This window comes from Ceratotherium simum, chromosome 14 (assembly GCF_057802395.1).
Source record: "Ceratotherium simum simum isolate JZ-2026a chromosome 14, ASM5780239v1, whole genome shotgun sequence".
In the NCBI taxonomy this organism is placed as follows: Eukaryota; Metazoa; Chordata; class Mammalia; order Perissodactyla; family Rhinocerotidae; genus Ceratotherium; species Ceratotherium simum.
In genome coordinates this window covers 6,208,982-6,226,447 of record NC_141913.1, presented here as the reverse complement: position 1 = coordinate 6,226,447, position 17,466 = coordinate 6,208,982, and the positions used below count along the sequence as shown (strand labels likewise).

The 17,466-nt window shown below is 44.4% G+C and overlaps 1 protein-coding gene across 1 annotated transcript in view; it reads left to right on the top strand.

The window, feature by feature from the left end:
- Positions 1–17,466, top strand: part of LDLRAD4 (low density lipoprotein receptor class A domain containing 4) — a 392,230-nt gene that overhangs the window by 347,742 nt on the left and 27,022 nt on the right. The window lies entirely within an intron of this gene.

Below are 17,466 nucleotides of genomic sequence, written 5' to 3'. Positions count from 1 at the left end.
GTAGTAAGTGCTCAGCTCTGGAACTGACATAAATGAGGATTAACCTCATATTTTCAAAGGCAATCTGATACCCGAGAGCAGTGATTCCTGTTTTTAAAGCATATGTGTGCTAAGCTAGTCTTAAAGTGCCAAAGAGGAGAACGGAATATAGTTCTATAGATCTGATGTGATTTTGGATTAACTTGGATTTTTGGCCTATGATTTTTCTAGGCCAAAGTATATGCTCTTAGTATATGCTCTAATACAGTAACTGAAACCCTGGAATGTGCTGGGACTTTATCTCAACGTTTGAAGAAATTAATGCTTTCACCAAAGCCAGGAGCCTAAAGATCTCAGAACTATCTGGACACATCCTAGAATTTATCACAAGACAAAGAGGAGCTCCAGAGACCATAGCATGCATCTCTCCTACACATTCAGATCGTCCAAGAAGTGCTTGTGATTGCGAAGGGACCACTACCTTAGAATACTCAAGAATAACAATCACAGTGTTGTTCAGCAATTTAGCAACAACACACACCAAGTATGGATGCCACATATGTGTGCCGTATACTGTATTATGTGTACGAGAATGCATAATGTTTTCCTGGAGCATAGTGCTAAGGAAAGTGGCATTTCCATCTTTCAAGAGGCAGCTAAAGTTTTTAAGGAGTTAATCACTGGGAACTAGAATAGCAGTATCTGGGATCTGAGTTACAAACATCTCGAGCCTCATCTTTTATGGTCTACCCAGAAATAGGATGACTTGTGAAGGTTATTCAGCCTCCCAGCTTTTGGGTGAAATTGAGAAATGTAGCATATCTGAAAAGCAAAATAAAATATTTTTCTGAATAACTACATTGAATATTTTAAGTATTAAAATCAAGCAAATCAGCTAGGAGCTGACCACCAGCAGAATGCATGCAACAGATGTGGAAAGCTGTTTCTGGAACTCTCCAGTGGCAGGACTCTACTTTCCTGGTGTCTGGCTCTCTTAGGGAGCAGGGAGACCGGGGAAGATGTTGAGAGAGCAAGGCCAGGTTCATAGGGATGGGCCAACCAATGTCATCTTCATAATTCTGTCTTTAAGAAGAGTCTGCTCTTGGCACTTGAGTTTTTCCAGAAGGCAAAGTTAGAATTCTTCCTTAACATATGGTATCCAGAAGTCCCTCAGGACTTCTGGAGTTCTTATGAAAAATGCCAAATATCCTGGCAATTGTATTCTGACGCCAGAGCCTCTGTTAACATAAACTGGTTAGCTTCACCATTCTCATGAGCCCTGACAACACTGTCAACCCCTCCTGCTTCTCCCACAGGGTGTGGATGGATCAGTAACAGCACATCAGCACAGGTGAGAGGACAGCAGCAAACACCTGCCCTGTGGTACTGGGCCCTGCCGTTAGCCCAGGAGGGCAGCATTATGATTTTACACGCATGTGCACACAAACACTTGCATGCTGAGTACCATTCTTTAAGATCATCGTTGAGTAGCAGTCACTTGGGGCCAAAACAGGAGACCTGGATTCTATTCTCATTTCCTCTGTGTGGTGTGCACACATCACAAATTCTTTGAGCCCCAGGTTTGCTCATTTAATCCGAATGAGGAGTTTGGATTAGACCAAAGTTTCAGAAGAAACTTTGATGTGCAGATGAATCACCTGGGGATTTTGTTTAAATGCAGGTCCTGGTTTCTGTAGGTCGGGGGCGGGACCTAAGATCCTGCATTTCTAGCCAGCTCCCAGGTGATGCTGATGCTGCTGGTCCTTGAACCACACTTTGAGTACAAGGATTAGATGTGTTATTTTATTTCATCCTCCCAACCACCCTATGATATAGGTATTCTTAGCCTCATTTTACAGATGAGGAGAAAGGGGCTTAGTTCAAGCCGACACAGTCAGATGGCAGGACTGGAAGCCAAACGCAGGCCTAACTGGCCCTGAATTGAGCCACTATAAAAACTTTATACTGCCTTCCATTTTCTTCTGGGGCTTAGAAGAGTAACTGCAGTTTTCAAAGATGTGTAATCCACTTAGTAGGGAGTATCTTAGCCATTATGAAAATCTATACCACCATAGACACAGACTACTATGTAATTCTTTTTTTTTTTTATTAGAGGAAAAAAATATTGTAGTGGCATGGATAATGTGTAAGGTAAACTCCATAGTCTGTTAAAACAGGGAGTATTGTTGCCTATTAGGCAGCTACTTTAAGGCTATTTAATTTAGACTAACATATTTAATAAGCTTTAATCCACCTTGTCAGCTTGCTAGCTCCACCATGTCGCATGTTTTTATATTTGCTGACATTTCTACCAAATGATCCAGTATCAAGCACTGTGATTGGAGCACTTGCAGAGCATTCACGTTTCTACATAAAAACCTCTGTGCTGCAATTTTTTAAGCACTAAGAATACATTAGTAAATTATTCCTTGCTATAGACTAATGCCCACAAGTATCAAATAAACTATTACTGTGTTTTGAGTCTGCAGGAACATAAAGTTTGTGTTCTTTTAAAATCCTCATTCATGACTTTAAGCATAGCAAACTTACTTAAAATGTACTGTTTTGTTTTCTAAAGGCCAAATTCCAGGGTTTAATTTTTATGTGGAAAATTTCATCACAGGGCAGAATTTTACAGCATAGCCATAAACTTCAAAGAATGGGAGTTTGTAATGGACAGGGCCATCGATTCTTAACAGGAATTGCATTAACAGGCACACGAGACATAAAATGGCTCCAGCCTCTGGCATCGTGTAGAGATATGGAATCTTTAACATGGATTTGCAAGTTAGTGCCCAAAAGGAATCAGGAATTAGGCAAAAAAAAAAAAATCCAAGTAAGTTTGTACTGATCTGCTGACATGTTTTGGTTAGTTTCAGGGGATTTTAGTTTGTTGGTTTTTGGATAATTCTAAATTCACTACCCAGTGAGCAGAATGATGGATGGGTGGGTAGGAGCTTCCAGGTCAGACTGCCCAGGGCTCTGACTCCCAGCCTGCCTCTGAGCAGCCATTTGACCTGGGACAAAATACTCATCCTCTCTGAGCCTCAGCTCCTTCCTCTATGAAGTGGGAATAAGAAAATGTGCCTCACAGGGTTGGTATGAAGATAAAAGATATACAGTGTGTGAAAGTGCCTGGAACATACCAGTAGATCTTTATAAATGCTAATTTTCTGCTGTATGACCATTGTAAAGGTATTCCTAACTCTCCGAATGATCTTTATTTGTGAAAATTTCTGTTGTGAATGGGATGCCCTTCGAGGGCAGGAGCACGTGAGGAAGAGGCAGCCAGGCATGACCGAGAAGCCTATGGTGATTAAATCGGAGGATTGGACCAGGCTAGATGCTAACGAGGTTATGTGTAACAGAGAGATTCTGGTATAGCAGAGCACCCCTCTACCACCCAGAGATTTTTTTCTGAAGCTAATGAGTAGCCCCTGAGCTAAAATCCCTGCCCTGTGCTGTCTCTTTTGGCCATTAAGGTCATGGATACTCCCAGTCACCTCTACTTGTCATATTCCGATCTTGGCTGGAAGCCAATCCTTAGAGCTTATTCAGTTCCTTAAGTGAGCAACTACCTACAGGTGGAACCTAAGATGAGTTCAACCCTACAATAAATGCTTGTCTGTCATATTACATTGAAGGCCCAGTATATTTCCTCTTAAGGACTGTAACTGCTTAGTGTTTGTCAGATGAATTAATGAACTGAAGACCTTTATGGAAGAAACCTTAAAGATGTTGGTAGAGTGAGCTTGTGAAGGCAGAGGATGTTCAGGTCCCTGTTGCTATCAACAGACCCTTATAAAAATGTCCGTCTTAGGTGACCCTTCCTTGCCCCATTTCCAAGGCCTCTGCTCTACACAGGGAAACCTTGTACAGCTTTGAGACATTTTATTAACTACACAAAACTCACATTAGTAAAATCAGCCCATCGGGGTACTCATTTTAAAGATGCATATTTAAAGACAAAGAGGGAGGAAAAAGTTCTTGAATGCAAATGTTTTTTACACTTTTCTGCTTGTGTGTTTTTGTTCAGCAAACTAGTCTCTTCTGACACCCTTCTGTTGTGTATGCTGCCATTTTCTCTGAATTCAAGGAAAGGAAATATTGGCACCTATCAATTAAAAAGCCCCAGTAATCCACATACTGTCAGGGCTAGCTAGAATGAGATGTTTATCAGAGCGTGAACCCCTGGATCATGGTCTGACCTCTGTGCTTCCTTCCTGAAGCATCCTCCTCAGGCTGGTACTTAAAAGGGAATAGGAACAAAATTAAGACCACCACCTGGTGACTAGCCTCGACAACCCTTCACAACCCTGAAGAGTGGTGACATGCCCGCGTTAACCAGGCAGCAGGGTGAGCACACGTTGAACACAGATTAGAGTGGCTCTGACGGACACTGCCCTCAGCCAGGAGTGCAGCACACCTCCCTCAGGGATTCGTGCCAGCCAGCAGTGTGCCTGGTATGAGGTGTGGGCAACATTTTGAAAACAAACTGTCGTCCATAAAGCCAGAGGCTTTTAAAGTGGTTTTTAAATGGATTAAACAGTGAGAATGATTAAACAGAATGAACAAGGAGCTTAATTAAGATTGACTCCCATGACCCAAATGTCCAGCGATAAGGAAGCCATCCAAACAAAATAAGTATGTTAAGGCAGAGTGGAATCGCAGCCATTAAAAATGAAAAATATGTTGAATTTTTTGATGCATGAAATATGCGTCTTAAATAATGTTAAAGCCCAAAGTGCACTATCTGCCACCATTTCAAAATGCAAATATGTCCATTAGCAAATGACAAAATGGATTTTCAGATCCTATAAATAGTTGACTAAATCCCTAATTTTCAAAAACAGACATGCATGACAGTCATATGCAATCTTGTGAATATTCCTCTTTAAGGGCTTGATTTCAGAGTGATCATGTCACCCTGACTAAACTGACTAGAAAGTGCCATCCCCAGATGGCAAGGACCCCAGGGCTGCAGGGGCAAGGGAGAGCCAAAGACCAGCGAGGCCAGTGTGAAGTGGGATCAGTCTCGAATGCTTTCTGAGGCAAGCTCTTCTCTGAGGAGGATTCCCTGCACTAGGTGACCGCACCCCAGCCCACTCTCCTGAGCCTCTCGCCCTTCACACACCCAGCCTTGTGACTCTAAGAAGAAATTGAGGCAAAGTATAACACAAGAGAGGAGAGTTACGTTTTAATTTGGAAAGTGCTGAAGAAAAATCGGGCTGTCTTGATTGACACATGCAAATGTATACAACTGTTAATTTTCCTGCTGAGATTCCCATTTTCTTTTATCCACGTGAAATCTCTGGAAAGTCTTCTTGATGATTCTTTTGTCCCTTGCCTGCCCTCGCCCCCAGTAATTAGAACACGAAATAGTGATGTCCTCTGGCCAAACTGGGGACCCGCAGTGACATCAAGCCCAGACGCTGCTCTTGGCCCCAGGTGACGCACTGAGGCCAACAGCAAGGACTGGCTGCTGACGTCACTGTCCTTGTTTCTAATGCTGGTAGTAACCAACAGCGTTTAGTTTTGCTTTGACAACTCCTCCTACGGCCAAAACTATTGTTATGGCCCACGTGTCATTGCTACTTACCCTAAATAAGGAAAAACAAAGACTATTTTGGGCACAGAGCAGTGCTTGTGGCTGGGGTTATTTGCAATATTACCACGGCATGCTGCCCTTTTCACTGTGGTCACACCGTGATTTTTCTGAAAAGTGCTGTGACAGACACACAGCCTTCTCATAAGTCTCTTCGCACGGCCCCAGGGCATCAGAACACACCGGAGATGTTTTACACACATAGGAAACAAGCTGTTTAGACCTCAGGGGAAAAAGAGACTGTGCATGCACAAAATGAACCAGGAAAAAGCACCCTCCTGGGATGTATCTCTGCTTTAATGTTTGAATTGCCGTTTCTCATTACCTAGGATTCTTCTCTCTAATTTCTGAACCTTGTAAACTAAAACTGCATAGTAAGATTGAGAGTCCTGACTTTAAAGGATTCTCTGTGGTATAGTTGTGCTACCATACACTGAGAAATAATGATGAGAATGAGGGGGTGGGGAGAGAGGGACAGAGAGGGAGAGAGAATGAGGAGAAGAGAAAAGGGGAAGAGCTGACAGGGAAGGGAAAACAGGAGGGGGAGAAACTATGCGTGTTTCACGCTGTGGTTATGACTTTGCCAGTTGCCAGTACAGAGCTTAGCTGCAAGAGCCATGCGAGCTGCTCCCATCAGTTAGAGACTTTGGGGAGAGGAGGACCCAGAGGACAGCCCGCAGCCTGGCTCTCGGCATGAGGGACTCTGTGGGCACTCCAAGCCAGGATGTGCTCTTGAAGCTGGATCCACAGTGGAGAAGCACAAGTGGCTAAACGTCCCTGCCTGTTTGCGTGTGCTGCCTCGGTAAGCTCTCTCTCTCCATTTCTCCAACTCTGAAAGCTTCTAGCAGAGATCAAGGGAAGAAATATTGTGTTGAGATTTGCATATTTCCCTCTTTCTGCCTTGTCTGGTTTGATACTTGCCTGTTAAAGAGATTATTGAATGTAATAGAACAAGATGATCTGTCTATCTGCATTCTGCTTGTCTGTGTGTGTAATGTGTCCCGTGTGAGGACAAACGTGAGAAATGCAGACTAATCATTGCTATATATTTCTGTATACAACACTGGGTGTTCAGGTGCGCTCAGGATTTGAGACTCTGGACTTGTTATCTTCTCTATGACACCACCAGCTTCCTGCCACAGAGCTCCTGATTTCTGTGGATGGCAGTTGATAATTGGTAGCCACAGTCTGCGGTCAGAGCCACAGCGTTTGAGTCTAGCACCTGGGCTGGGCCCCACTGATACAGTAGAGAGAGAGACAGACAGAAACACATACACACTCACACACACACACTCTCTCTCTCACACCCCACACTGGCTATAACTGCAGCTCTGAGCTGTCTGGAGAGGAGATCGTCTGAGGCAGAAGGGATGCTTTGAACTGGGGCGGGGGCTGCGTCACGGTTGGACTCCCCCTTACAGAGGACTCGATTATGTCCAGTGACCATCTGAACAACAGCACACTGAAGGAGGCCCCGTTTAAAGACCTGTTCTTGAAAAAAGGTACACTTCCAAAGGCCAGCTGTGGGTGCTGCCTGCTCTCTGGGGTCTGTTGTGGTTGTTCTTGGAGTATGGTCTGAGGACAGAATTGAGAAGAGTAGAAACTTTCTCCAGAAGTTTGTGTCTACCTAGGAGGGATCTGTCAGCTCTGGGAATACTTCAGGGCTGGACTCTCTTTAGGAAGATGTGTCTTAGGCTTTTTCATCTTCTTTCTCACCTGTGATCAGTTTGTTCTGTTGGAGATGTTATGCATAAATACACAGGTTTGTTGCTCTGGAGTTTTGTTTTTTCAGTGCTCTGTACATGAGGCTAAAACTTCCCCTGGAAATTCTGTTACTCACTGCTAGACTCATGGGTGCTTTTTTTTTCCTACCCTGAGTCATTGAAAACAGTATTTTAAAGAAAAGATGTATTTCTCCAGATGTGGGTGGTTTATTGGGTAGTTTCTCAGGTCAGCAGTGCAGTAACAGTAGACGTTACGAAAGAGAACTGTGACTCTGAAAGGGAGACAGAGAGAGCCGAGGAAAGTGAGTGACAGACAGACAGACAGACAGACTGCTAGCTAGGTAGCATTCATAAACCACTGCTTTTAACTGTGAATAAGATGGTTATTTGTGCAGCTGTATTTTTTTCTAATACTTTCCTAAATTAATAATGTGGGGGTGGGGGTGGGGGTGGATTTTAAATGAATCCTATAGAAGGAGTTATGGTTTTATGTATGTATGATTTTCTATTTATAGCATGGGAGAAGGATAGACTTTAAAAGGTTTGTAGTTGCTCTTACTCCTTCTGCTGTGTTTTCAGAAAATCCTGTCGGTCATCTTTGGCTGGAATGTATTTAGCTAAATTTCTTTCTGAAGAGATCATGAAACTCTAGATTCTAAAATGCATAGTAAAAAGTTGTATTGGATGAATACTTGGACGTTAGTAAATTAAAAAGATGTTATTCTAGCTGGATGGAATCACAATGTCTGCATTGTAGGGATTCTGTAGTCAATCTAATTGTCACTGACTGCTACCTGCCTGCCAATGCCATCGAAGGCACCTGTCCTTGAACTGGATTCAGACAGATGTGCCTGGGCCACATCTTGCCCTTAGAGGGCCCTGTGCCATTTAACTGCACCCTGCTAATTCTGGTCTTACAGATCATAGATATCATCTCCCACTTTTGTCATGCAAAACATTTTATATACTGTACCTACATGAATATAAATAGGATTCTGTAAACAGGTAACATAGCAACCATGAGGCTGCCTTTTCAGTGATGGTTTTCATTGCCTAAAGTGGTAATAGTGAATAATTGTTATAGAATATGAAAATCTGTAGCAAAACTTCAGCACCACTGAAATTGTTAGTAAGTGTTTGGTGGAATATGGTTCTGTGCTAGACACTGTTCAAAGCAGATTAGGCAATTGGAGCCCCTTCCCCTTAAAGATTTCTTCATCAGTTTATCTATAATAAACACCAACTTTGTGCCAGGCACATGCTACCTGCTGAGGATGCTGCAGAAGAACAAGATATTCTCCCAGGGCTCACTCCCTGGAGGAAGAAGACCAGAAAATGGGCATTAACAAGACAGTGATAAGTGCTGTGACAGGGTTCAAATGCACACAAGGGAGCCCTCCAAGGGTAGTGAGCCCATCACCAAGGGGTTATGAAGGAGCTTCTAAAGGAAGATAAAGCTGGAAGGTGACACCAAATCTGGGTGTTTCTGTGGTGACTCTTTTCCCCTCTGTTGCTCTATTTCTTGTAGGATAGAATGGAGTAGCCAACCCACCTCAAAGATAATTTAAAATATATCATCATTATGATGACAGCTCTTACTGTTTTGCCTTCTGAACTTCAAACTGTGAAGTTATTCTTATAACACAGGCTGAGTTTTCTTCCCTTGACCGTGGTGTTTAATGAGTGTGAATTCTCATTCAGCCATTAGAGTCTCCAAGAGTATTTTTATACTAACAGGTCACAAACTTGAGGCAATTATAGTCTATGTAGATTCCAGCTCCTGCCCCCACCCGTCTTCCTGCCCCCACCGCCAGGTCTCTGTAGGATTTGGGAAAGAATTTTCCAGGCTTTAGGAACATTCAGCACTTTAAAAGTGTCATGGAGCCATAAATAAGGAGTAAAACACCCCCAAGGCTGTCATCTTCTCATCACACCCATCTCTGCCCAGGATGACAGAGAGGAAGGAAATGCAGACACACATTCCCTGTGCCTGAGCCATGGTGGGGACCGAGGAGAGCTCACTGGGAGAGAGGAGCTGCCTGCAGGGCAAGCCTCTGTGGCGGCTAGCGTTGGTCTCAGTGTTCCCAGTAGATTCCAGCACTTGAGGGAGTGAGGTAGGTTCTGCCTTTGGTTAGGGTGGTGTGCAGGGATTTGTGGACAGCATTCAGCCCTTTCAGTGATGTCACAGTATTCTGCATGACAACTTTTCTGAATGCTGCCAAGGTGTTTACTTGGCCTGGTGAAAGGAGAGGGCTAATGAGGGGCCCAGACTTTGCCCCCTCCCCCACCCCATTATAGGGTCTGTAAGGGCATAAATTACACATCTGGAGCTTAAAGATAATTAAATGTTTAGAAAATAGGACTTATATGAAGGATGATATATTAATGAAGGGAAGGCCAAATGGAAGATGGTGTTAACCATCCCACAAATAGAAATGAGTGTTATATTAGGAACCTAAGGTGGTAGAACCACACTTCCCCAGAGTTCTTTAAAAATAGTACAGACGCTCATGCTTCTAGTATGAGGCAGTTCAGCTCTTCATTGAACCGGGGAATAGACCAACAGACCTCACACAATTTCTTCTGTTCCTGTAGTTCTCCACTGTGCAGCCTGGAATTTCTTGGAGATATTTCTATAAAAATAGATGCCATCATCACTATCATCTCTGTCACTGTTTTACAGTAATAAAGTAAGGTTCTGTGATGCCTTCCTATAAATTTTAGACTAGATTTATTATAAAATGTCTGGTGTTGGGATTGCCGTGACTCATTGATTGTAACGTCCTGAGCTACAGCCCCATGAAAGCAGGGAGAGTGTGAAAATTTGACTTTGGCCTAAAATTCTTTCCTTGTGGGGCCTGCTTTTTGGCATTCTTCTGTTGATGTCAATAGCTGTTGGAATCAAGGAAAACTGACCAGCGTGCTGTGTTCAGAATCCATATTGGACACATGAAATTTTGGAAAACCTCAAGTATCCTATTATTTTCTTAGACCTTTACTATTCTTGTAGGATTTTTTTTTAAAAAAAAAACCTTTCTGTTTTAATAGTTCTTACAGAATTCATTCTTTTCTTGGCCTCTCCTTCACACCCCATCCCCCCAAACCAAAACCACAAGAATTTTTCCTTTCTGTGTACCCCAAGTTTTATACACCATTGCACGTTTCCTCTCCCCCACCACAGGAAAACAGACATCTTGTAGGGCCAGATGTGGGCAGACCAGGGGGAGGGAGAGGCAGCAAGGCCCCAGTACAGTGCCAGGTCTCAGCTGCTGTATGCCTCACTTTTGTGCACAGGCTGCTGTTCCTGGGCACAGGGCTCGGTGCCACCTTGATTCTCAGGAAGCAGTAGCGTGCATGAGTCTGTCTGATGAATATGCCTCTTCAGGGCCTGTCAAAAGAGTTCCCTGTGGGGTGGGTAATGGGCCTCACTATACCTTCTGCTGCCCTGTGCACAACCCTCGCACCCTGGGCCTCCCACAGTTGGAGCACATGGAAGAGAAATGAACAAGGTGTAAGGTGGGAGGGTGTGTATGTGTGCGTGCCTGTGTGGGGAAGCGTGGTCAGGAACTTCTGCCTTGAAGGGATGGTGCTTTCAGCTGGACGTGGAGAGCACTCGGCCCACCTGAACCCTGACTGTGCAGTCCAGGGAGTTGTTGGGCAAGGTCCCCAGAAGCCCTGAAAACGTCTGTGGTTGAGATCAGGAGTGCAGAAATCTTGAAACTGGACAGGTGTGCTGAATCTTGTATGATGCTCACATTCAGAAGTGGGAATGCAAGGTTTTTTTGCCTTTTTTTTTTTTTAATGTAAAGCTTCTTTTACTTGCCCTGTGAAAGTTATTTTCTTGAGAAGGTGCAAAGTCAGGCCATTGGCCACAGAGCCACACTTGGAGGCTGGAAAACCACTTTGGGGGCCCTCACTGTCTCTGAGCAGTCTCCATGAAGGGATGGGGGGGCTTTGGGGAGTGTTGAGGAAAGGTGAAGGAAGGGACAAGAATCACCTATCCCAGTTGTTACAAAATGTAGGGAGAGAGAGGAGGGGGAGGGTCAGGTGACAAGATTTGGGGGTCTACAACCCCTTTCCCACCTACCATCCAGGCTGCAGATATCCTACTGGTGGTATGATCTTTACTTAATTTGCCTTTTACAATGCCTTTTTTAGTAGAATTTTCCTGTTTAAAGTGAAGGACGGTGTAGGAGGACAGATATGGCAGGGGGAGGTCTTGGGGAGATGCTCAAATACTCCCTTGTGAGCTCGAAAGGGGGTCTTGAAGAGAGAGGTTATCAGTAGCGCAGGACTCTGATGTCTGGAAGTCATCGTGCTTGTCCCCAAGAACTCTCTCTCTGTTTATTCCAATTTTCACTCTGAGAATCCTTTGGACCCCTCTTGGGGAAGTATTGGTAGCCCCAAAGAAAGTAAAATCGTTTTGTTTTCAAGTTGTTAGTGTTCAAGAAAGCAGTCGGTTTTCATTGACTGGTTTTGCCCAGAGTTCAAAGTGAAGGTCTGCTGCACATTTTACTGGGATTTGCATGGCTCTGCAGGCCCCACACCCAGAGGCCCCACAGCATCTCATGAGGCCCTGATGTCAGAGCTTCAAGGAGCGTCACAGGCGACCCTGATGTGCAGCCACGGGCCGAATCACTGTTGTCGCGCTGGCTCTTGCTCCTGTGTCTGATTAGGACTTGGTTGTTAGGACAGTAGCCTTTGGGACATGGGCTAGTCCCTGTAGGAAGAGCTGCCTCTCATGCTGGCCCAAGGGATGTGGTAGCTCAGCCTCTGATTGGGCTTCTGTCATCCAGTGTAGCCAGCTGGGCTTCACCACTGGGCTGCTTGCCTCAGTGAGTGGTACCCTGGGGACTTGGTTCCTGCCAGCCAGTGCCCTGGCCCTTCCCCTCACAAGTTCCACGCTATTCAAATGCCCGTTAGCCCCTCAGTGTCGCTGTATGTCCTGTGTGCCATAGATGCACCTGCTGTGACCGTACTCATGCATGAAAACTCAGGACAATGGCTCTGACTACTTCTCATTTCCTGGCATCAGTAGTGTCCCCAAGAAGTCCAGGCTGTTAGTGCTTGTACTAGAGTGTCTGCTGTTGGTAAGTCTAGACCACCAGTTCTTCAAGTGTGGCCCTAGGATCTTTGGGGGTCCCTGAGACCCTCCCAGGTGGTCAGTGAGGCCAGATCTCCTTCATATACTTCAGCCAAAGCAACGTGTCACAACAGATTGAAGGTGAAGCAGAGAGGAGAATCCAGCTGTCTTCTATTAAGACAGATATTAAAGAGATATGCCAAAGCCTAAAGCAGTGCCACTCTTCTCAGAGTTTTTTTATTTTTAAAAATATAATTATTTTTATTGTGTTATATATGTAAACATGTAATGAGTTTATTTTTTAATGAATAAATATTTAAAATTTTCAGTTTTAATTTCAAATGTGGTAAATATTGATAGATGTCATCCACACAAAGCTTTTTGGGGGTAATCAGTAGCTTTTAATAGTATAGAGGGGTCCTGAGACCAAAGTACTTGAGAGCTGCTAGTCTAAACAAACCAGGAGGGTGGAGCCAAGGGAGGAAGTACAGCAAGTTTGGATACATGAGGGGTGAGGTGGGCCTTCCAGGTGCACAGGGGTATGGCAGGGCCCAGCACGCATGGCATGTTGGCAAGAAAGCTGGGGAAGCACAGCCTCAGAGCAAGTAGTCCCCTTTAAAACAAAGATGGTGGGGACTCTATACACTGTTTCCCACAACCGAGATCTTTCTTACCCTTGCTTGTGATGAACTTTTTAATATGATGTTAGAGCAGAAGATTCATGCCTTTCAGACAGTACAAAATGTTTTATGTGCTATCTCAGACCAAAAGAAATAGAAATCTAGAGCAAATAAAGATCTAAACATAAAAATACAAACTATAAAAATCTTAGAAGAAAAAATATTTTTAGAATATTGGAGAACACCTTCCTAATCAAACAGGAAGCTTAGAAGCCATAAAGGAAAAAGATAGACAGTATTTGATGACACAAAAATTTATATCTTCTATAGAGAAACTCACAGCAAAGTTTAAAGAAGTGACAGACTAGGAGAAAATATTTGCAGCACATGTAAGAGACAAAGATTTGTAGCCACAATATGTAAAGACTACTTACAAATAAATAAGAAATGAGGAAACTACAAATAAACTAAAGTGAACTAATATGGTTATGAAAATTACCAATTACCAATAACCATAGGAAAGATCTAAAATTACTGGTAATTGGAGAGATACAAATTAAAACAAGATACATATTTTCGCTCATCAGATTAGTATGAATGAAAAGGGTGAGTGTCCAGTGTTAATGAGAGTGTAGGGGAGCATGCCCTCTCCTTGGCAAGACTCTTTTCAGAAGGCAGACTCTCAGTAGCCATCAGAATTTAAAAGGGTATATGCTTGCCCAGAAATTTCAATTTTAGGCATCTTTCCTATAGAGATACTTACAAATGTGAGCCAGCACACACACTCACACTTGCATACACACACACACACACACAATCTTTTGGTTTTGTTTTTTGTTGTTTTTTTTTTGTGTGTGAGGAAAATCAGCCCTGAGCTAACATACATGCTGAATCCTCCTCTTTTTTGCTGAGGAAGGCCGGCTCTGAGCTAACATCTATTGCCAATCCTCCTCCTTTTTTTTTTTTCCCCAAAGCCCCAGTAGATAGTTGTATGTCATAGTTGCACATCCTTCTCGTTGCTGTATGTGGGACGCGGCCTCAGCATGGCCGGAGAAGCAGTGCGTCGGTGCACGCCTGGGATCTGAACCTGGGCCGCCAGTAGCGGAGCGTGCGCACTTAACCACTAAGCCACGGGGCCGGCCCTCACAATCTTTTGGTCTTAATAGAAAAAAGAAAAAAAAAAAAACACCCTAAATATCCATCACTTGGAGATTGTAAGTTCCAGTATATCCGTATTCTGGAATAGATAGCCACTATAAAGAATGAGTTCAGTTTATGTATATTCTTGTTTAAAGATGTCTCTGATGTATTAAGTGAAAAAAAGCAGAATAATATATTTGTACAATGATTCCATTCATTAAAAAGAAGAAAGCCCTTATTCAAATGCACAGATCCACACAATGGGTGAACTGTGCTCCCCACCAGGACAGCGTAGGTTGAGTGGGGGGTCGGAGAGTGCTGCAGGCCTCTAAAGGGGAACTTTTAAATTGTACACCATTTCCTTCTATATTGTTTGAAGAAGTCTTCATTATTTTTATAATAAACATTCTTTTCAAATGAAACACAAATATACCCAAGAATGTCCATAGAATTATGAAAATGTAATTTGATTGCTTTGCTACAAATGTTTATCTGCATAGTTTTCCATATTCAAGAAAAGATGACCTAGAAAGACATCCTGCAAGTAAAGAAGATTAACCCACGAAGACTGTGCAGAACTCCTCACTGTAATCATCACTTTCCTCTAGTTCCATGTCCATAAATCAATTAAGTTTTCTTGAGAAAAAAAAACATTTGTCAGTTCCAGGGCATGATTTAACCTGAAAGGCAATTTATGAGCACTCTGCTATTCATCCACAAAATCAAAATAAGAGTTGGTAAAACAAGGCATTATTTTGGATTCAGTCTTCATGCTACATTGGCCACCTTTAACCTAAGCAGAATTAAGTCCCTGCTTCCTTGTCTGCTCGTCACTGGGGTGATGGTCCTTGGGTTGGTGGCTCGCCCCTCTGCACATTCTCCCAGTTCCTCTGAGATGCACTTCTTGTGCTTTGCAGCCAGTGTAGGCCTCAGTGCTGTCAGCAGTAGCTGTCCTTGCAGGGAGCACACCTGTGCAGGTCGGGAGAGTGCACCTGGAGCCATGCGTCCCCGAACCCTCTCTTGGCTGCGGTGTGTGCGCTCCAGTGTCATTCATTGATTCACCTCTTACTGATGAATCCACTTAACTACATACCAGGCACCACCCCATGCCTGACACCAAGAATACAAAATAAGTAAAAGTAAGTTCCTGATCATAGTTTCATGTGAGAGACAGACTGAAAAAACACAGTCACATCTCATGTCATAAATGATGAAACAAGGGATCCAGCCCCATGGCCAGGGAGGCTTCACATGGGTGCCTTGTTACATGGGCACCAAAAGACACAGTGTCTTCTGGACATGAGAAGGTTACGTGCCAAGGCAAAGAGTCATGAAGATAGTTTTTCTGGGTTAACATGTCACATATTCCACCACTTGTGAGGATAGAGATCACATTTATATCTGTACTCCAGTTGCAAAGGTCCCAGCCTATGCCCTCTCTGACTGGGAGTAATTTCAGTCTTTTCCAGGAGATTCTCACCATGAAGATTTCTGATAGTCCCTGGGAGGACTTCGAGTGTACATAAATTTGGTGGCTTCCTTCCCACAGGAAGTAGATGCTCAGACAAGCTCCTGGGGCTGACCTGGGCACCCAGGCCCCCTGGAGGCCCTGCTGATCAGCCATTAGGTATCAGAGGGGGTATTCAGCACAATGACAGCTATGCAGGGTGTGGTGGGGTGGGGAGCCCAGCACCTGGGCCTTGCTGACCACCAGCCTCTCGAGCTGCTTGGGGGCATTGTCTCCTAAGCCTCCTTAGTCAGCCATGCCCACTGGGATCTGCCCTTTTACTGCCAGCGAGGGATGCGCCTGGCAAACCTACCTGGCCCCAACCACTCACCATGTGGGGCTCAGCAGTTCAGTTCCCTCACACCCAGCCTCCATTCTCCAAGGCACACCTCTGGGCCAGTCCCCCTACAGGCCCAGTGCCAAGCACAGTCCAGCCCAGTCCAACAGGCACATTTGTAAATCTTTGTCCCTCAGGTGTGGGGGTGCTGAGGGCAAGAGTGGAGAGCAGTGCCACAGGACAGGACATGATGGGATCCAGGAAGACCCTCCATTTATCCCCGTCCCAGCCACTGCTCCTCTGTTCCCAAGGTGTAGATGGCAGGGGCGCTCAACTGCCCTTGGGGGAAGGATGCTACCCAGTCTCTTCCTGCATCATCCTGAGTATGAGCCCATACACTTGAGAGTGTGCATGTATGTATGTGTTCTGTGTGTGTATGCATGTGCATGCATGTGTGCACGTGTGTGTTTGCATACCTATGTGTGTGTGTGCCTTGTGTGTATGTGTATCCATGCATGTGTGTATTTCTCTGCATGTGCGCTTGAGTGTGTGTATATATGTGCACGAATCTATCATGCCCGTATGTGTCCATGCACGTGTGTTTGTATGCACGTGTGTCCATGTGTGTCTCTGTGTGCACATGTGTGTGTGTTGCAAGTTCGAGGCAGTACCGCAATTGATACAACTCTTCCCTCTTTCTCTTGCCCTTCATTATACCCCACACCTCCCCGCCTCACAACAAAGTTGTGCACTGTCTTCCTCCCCTTCTCCCAGATTCTCTTGCTCTTTAAATTGACGCCCCTGCACAATCACTTCTTTTCAGTGTGTGGTGAGACTCAGAGAAAAACAGGTGAGCAACACTCAGCAGAGCCTTGAGCTGGAAGCCAGAAAGCAGAAGGTCTGGGTTCTAGGGCTGACCTTGAGCCTTGAGCCTCAGTTTCGTCCCTGCAAAACGGGAGGGCTTGAATAACCTACCTCTAATTGCTAACTCAACATGCTGTTATTCTAGAAGTTGCTCCATGGTACCGTACTCGTGTGTGAAGTGTGTGTTAATGGCACTTAGAAAATCTTTTGTAATGGCAGTGTTGGGAAACTCAGTGGTGACCTGACTATTCATAAAATATGGTTTTATGGGTCTCCAGCCCTCAGGGTTGGAGACACTGGAGATGAGTTTCCTAAATTACTTGCAAAGGCAAAGCCTTTGAGGAAGGGAGGTTAGAGCTTTTTATCAGCATGCATATTTTCCCTTCAGTGTGTTATGTGGATCCCATGCGGATGTGCTTTGATAAACTTGACTCAACCATAAAGATGGCTTTAACTTTCCTAGAGAGATTACACTAGGAAAAACAACGTCAGCTTTGAGAGACTTTCTTAACTCCTCTGGAGGTGGGGGTTATGGAGGATGTTATCTGGTGGGAACAGAGTTCAGGGGATGGAGAGCACTGAGCTTTTCATATTCCAAGAGGTAGCACTCAAGGGCCTGCCTGCCCAGTGGGAAGGGGTAGCCCGTGAGGTGGCCAGTTTGTGGCGT